Source organism: Balaenoptera physalus (genome assembly GCF_965194825.1).
Source record: "Balaenoptera physalus genome assembly, chromosome: 5".
NCBI lineage: Eukaryota > Metazoa > Chordata > Mammalia > Artiodactyla > Balaenopteridae > Balaenoptera > Balaenoptera physalus.
Genome location: NC_138884.1, coordinates 1,529,378 through 1,535,139, shown reverse-complemented (window position 1 = coordinate 1,535,139; position 5,762 = coordinate 1,529,378).

The window sequence follows — 5,762 nt, the reverse complement described above, 5'->3', positions numbered from 1 at the left end:
GCTGACGATTCTTCAGCTCTACCATCTCCCACCTCCTCTCCCTGCTCCAGTCAGTAACTCTTCTCGCCTGTTCACTCCATGCCAGCCCCTAGATGCCAGCTGTTGTGCTGTACTACTGTACTTTTCAAGGTGCTGTACTGTAAGACTAAAAATGTTTTCTTTACTTTTTGTGTTTGTTTTTTATGTATTATTTGTGTGAAAAGTATTATAAACCTATTACAGTACAGTACTATATAGCCGATAGTGTTAGTTGGGTATGTAGGCTAAATCTGTCGGACTTACGAACAAATTGGACTTACGAACGCGCTCTCGGAACAGAACTCGTTCACATGTAGGGGACTTACTGTATTTGAAACTTTGCCAGCAAGATTGTCTCTATTACAAATACACAGTTCTGGAGATCTATAAAGATGGCAGGATGAAGGGACATGGAGCTCACCTGCCCCCAGGAACACATCCAAAGAATCTACATGGGGAACAATTCTCACGGAAAACTAGATACTGGCAGAAGGACTCCTGTACAACCAAGGCTGAGGAAAGCCGCACAGGTAATCAGAATGGAAGGAAGGCAATCAGGTCAGGACCTGGGCCCCTACGAGGGGACTCGGAGGAAAAGGGAGAACACACAGGTGGACACTTGCCCCAGGGACTGAGCGGGGAGAGCCACAGATTGGGGGCCCCAGTCCTGGGACCCCCAGCGGGAAGACAAGCCCCCCTTGCTGATTGGAGGGCCACTGGGACCCACAGGAGGGCAGCGGGAAGTCTGAGGGTGGCCTGTGCTGGCTTGTCCCGGGCCGGGCGGAGAGAAGTCTGCTCTGTGGCTGCTAGGTTTCCCACACTGGCCTCGGCCCCAGCTGAGCAAACACTATGGTCCCAGGCACGGGGCGGCGCCAGGTCTGGGGGCGGCAACAGGTGGGCAGAAGGCTTGACCATGGGACATCCAGGACCCACGATCCGGGGGCGGAGCCCAGGTGGGGCGGCGGTGCCATTGTGGGCGCTCGCCTTAGGGTACCTTAGAAGCCGCCCAGCCCTGGGACAGGGGCCCCTCCACTTCAGCCCCACCCCCAACCACGGCGGCCGGCACACCCTGGGGAAAGACACCAGTCGCATCCATGTCAAATCCCACCACAGGCACTGGACACAGAGTCCCCGCAGGGACGTCCCCACATAAAAACTCCGCTTCAAGGCCGCAGGAGGTAACTGGTTCACCGAAGTTCGTAGAGGCAGAGAAAGTGAAGCAAAATGAAAAGGCAGAGGATCTGCTCTCAATCGAAAGAGTGAGAGAAAAACCATAAAAAAAAAATAATGAAACAGAAATAAACAGGTTACCAGATAAAGAATTCAAAGCATTGGAAAAAATAATGTTAACTGAATTAGGGAAAAGAATGAATGTACAAAGTGAAAATTTTAGCAAGGAACTAGAAAATACAAAACAGACCAAATCAGAAATAAAGAATTCAATACTGGAATAAAAAACACACTAGAAGGAATGAATAGAAGACTAAGTGATACAGAAGAATGCCTAAGTGATCTGGAAGAGAGAATAATGCAAGTCATCCAATCAGAACAGCAAAAAGAAAATCAAATTTTAAAAAATAAAAACATTTTAAGAGATCTCTGGGAAAACAATAAGAATACCAACATGTGCATTATAGAGGACCCAAAAGGAGACTAGAGAGGATTGAAAATGTACTTGAGGAAATTTGTATATTATCACTTTCAATCGTCACAAAACCTTTATGGTGCGCTATTATTATTTTCATTTTATAGGTGTAGACTGGGGACATAAAGGAAAAGAATTTAGTTCAAAGTAATATTTTCAACAATGATTCAATTTTAGCAAAATATCTTATGCTAGAAAACTATATTTCTTGTCATATAAATTTCCTGTGGACTGTTAGGAAATTATTTTATCGATGGAAATAACAAGGTCCAAGGAAGTTAAGTAACCTGCACCAGGTTACATACTCAATAAATGCTAAGTTACCAGTATTATACAGATTTATAGTTCTGAAACACACACACACTGCCTGACCTGTATTAAAGTTGAGAAACCTGAAGATAACAGGGCATCACTGATGTGATGGTTCGCTGGATCTTTGTGGATTCTATTTCCCACACTTCAGACACACGGGTCTTATCAAGGCCTCCAAATCACTAGCCGCTTTGGCTCATCCAGTTGCGTTAGTATAAGGGCATCACTATCATGGACCAATGTGATGCACTGTGGTGCATCCACAGGGCACAGATCTCCTTGGACCACACTGTGACACAGTGTGCCCTGGGGCAGAACTCTAAAGGTCTCTAAATGTCTTGTCTATTCCAAGTAAATGTGAGCTTTCTTTTTTTAATTGAAGTACAGTTGATTTACAATGTTGTGTTCATTTCAGTTGTACAGCACAGTGATTCAGGTACAGTTCCCTGTGCTATACAGTAGGTCCTTGCTGTTTACCTATTTTATATATAGTAGTGTGTATCTGTTAATCCCCAAATCCTAATTTATCCCTCGCCCCCTTTTCCCCTTTGGTAAACATAGGTTTGTTTTCTATGTCTGTGAGTCTACTTCTGTTTCGTAAATAAGTTCATTTGTATCATTCTTCTAGATTCCACAAACAAGTGATATTATATGGTATTTATCTTTCTCTGTCTGACGTACTTCACTTAGTATGATCATCTCTAGGTCCATCCATGTTGCTGCAAATGGCATTATTTCATTCTTTTTTATGGCTGAGTAATATTCCATTGTATATATACACCACGTCTTCTTTATCCATTCACCTGTTGATGAACACTTAGGTTGCTTCCATGTCTTGGCTATTGTAAATAGTGCTGTGAACATAGGGGTGCATGTATCATTTTGAATTAGAGTTTTCTCCAGATATACGCCCAGTAGTGGTATTGCTGGATCACACGGTAATTCTATTTTTAGTTTCTTGAGGAACCTCCATACTGTTCTCCATAGTAGCTGTATCAATTTACATTCCCACCAGCAGTGTAGGAGGGTTCCCTTTTCTCCACACTCTCTCCAGCATTTATTGTTTGTAGACTTTTTGATGATCATCATTCTGACCAGAGTGAGGTGATACATCATTGTAGTTTTGATTTGCATACGAACTGTTTATGATGCTCTTTGTTAGTAAGAATGGAAAATAACAAACTCATCAAATCAGTGGCCAGACACCATGCACCTGTTATTCTACTCCAGCAAAGACAATCACATCTGGCTCAGGAGCTGCAACTTGGATGAGGTCTTCGTAGACTTTCCAGTAGTCTGCTGCATCCTCCAGCCAGGCAGCAGACGAGCCAGCCCTGAAATCCTGTGTTAGCATCTGCTCCTTTGAACACTCCTGGCACCGGCTACTGCGATTTGGCTTCCCTACGAAGCATGCTCTGAGATGAAGATGAGTTTGCCAGACATTTGTTAAAGAGTACTCCTGGGACTCCACAAGTGTAGAAGAGACAGAAAGGAAACAGGATTGGACAGAAGGAGAAGCTGAGCTGCGATGACGTCCCGGTAAAAGACTCCCCAGATTCCACGGAGAGGTCTGGAGCAGGCATGGCCTTTCAGAGTTGCCCCAAGTTGGGAAAGAGGGGCCTGGGCCGATCAGTCACTGGGTGCAGGAGAACCCCAGAAGCAGCTGTGACCTTGAGCGGGCCAGTCTCCTTCAGCCGAGGCCATCACCGTAAATGGCTGTCAGTCTAGAAGCATCTCCCAGCAGCTTTCTCAGCATCTACATCATTCTCAGCTGCCTACAGAAGGAGCCCTTCATTTGTTCAGGGAAATACGGGCTGCTCACCAGCGCACCCACCCCTGTCAGGTGACAGTCTGCGGGGCCGCTTCTGGGCTTTCAACTTCTCTGTCTGCACAAATATCACATTGTTCTAATTACTGCAGCTTTATAATAGGTCTTGCTATTTGGAAGTGTCTAGCATTGTACTCCCAAGGATCATAAATTATCCCTCCATTTCTTTAGCCTTTCATCTTAAGAAGGATTTTAGTTTCTAGTGCAGAGGCTTTGAACCTCTTTTGATAGATTTATTCCTAGATACTTGATGTTTCTTGATGTGATTGTAATGGTATAATTTTTTCCACTTCATTTTTGTCATTTGTTGATGGAATGCAAACGATTTTTGTAGATTGAACACATATGCAGTAACTTTGCTAAATTCACTTACTAATTTTAAATGTTTGTAAACTCATTATATTTTCTAAGCATACAATGGCTATGTCTGAATAATGATCGTTTTATTTCTTCTTTTCCAATTGTTATGTCTTTTTTCCTTGCCTTATTTTACTGGCTAAATCTCCAGTACAGTGTTGAATGACATGTTGATAGTGAACACCCTTGTCTCCTTCCTAATTTCAAGGACAGTCTTTTCAGTATTTCACCATTTTGTAAGATGTTTGCACTAGGTTTTTTATAGATATTCTTATAGATCACTTATAGATTAAGATATTTCCCTTCTATTTCTAGTATTCTCAGAGTTTTTAATCATGAATAAGTGTTGAATATTGTCAAATGATTTTTCTCAACCTATCAAAATAATGTGATTTTTCTCCCCTCCACCGTTTTTGGTTAGTGTGGTAAATTACAGTGAAGGTTTTTCAGTGTTAAACTAACTTTGCATATGGAAGGATGATATCGGCATATATATAGACATACATATACATATACTGAATTGGAATTGCTAACATTTTATTAAGGATGTTTGCATCTATGTTCACTGTTGGTCTGTAATATTACTTTCTTGTAATTTCCTTGCCAGGATTTGGAATCAATGATTGGATGCTATTATAAAAAACAAACAAATAAACAAACAAAAAAATACCCAAGGAATTATTCCCTTTTTTCCATGTCCTGGAAGAATTTATGTCTGGCTGGTATTTCTCATTTACATTTCTTCTTTAAAAGTTTAGAAAGATACACCAGTGAATGTTTCTGGGTCTGGGATTTTTACTATGAGGTTTTTTATTTTTTTAAAGAAATTCACGTTCTTTTATTTATTTATTTATGGCTGTGTTGGGTCTTCGTTTCTGTGCGAGGGCTTTCTCTAGTTGCGGCAAGTGGGGACCACTCTTCATCGCGGTGCGCGGGCCTCTCACCATCGCGGCCTCTCTTGTTGCGGAGCACAGGCTCCAGACGCGCAGGCTCAGTAATTGTGGCTCACGGGCCCAGTTGCTCCGTGGCATGTGGGATCTTCCCAGACCAGGGCTCGAACCCGTGTCCCCTGCATTGGCAGGCAGATTCTCAACCACTGCGCCACCAGGGAAGCCCTATGAGAAGGTTTTTAAATGACGTATTCAACTTTAACTTCTAGACTATTAGGGAGTGATATTTAATCCCTATTTATTGAGCGTATCTTACCTACCAAGCTATGTATCAAAAGTATATACTATACCAGTGTGATAGAGGTTGATGATTCAGCGGTAATCCTATGAGTCTAAAATGGAGCTTGTGTTGAAAGTACAAAGGTGAGATGCATGGGCTTTCTTTTCTGGAATACACTCTAGAGGAAAGACCAGCTTTTGTCAACTATACAGCAATAAACATAAACTTTCAATTTTAATGAATTTAAATAGAGGCTCTGGGTGCCATGAGAGTTAATAACAAGAAGATTTGATCCCTAGGCATATTAGAAACAACTTTTGTAAAGAAATACTGTGTGGGCATAATTAAATGTTTTCAGCTTATCTGTATTTATACCTGTTAATTATTCCTTTCATCTTTTTTTTTTTTTTTTTTTTTTTTTTCCTTTCATCT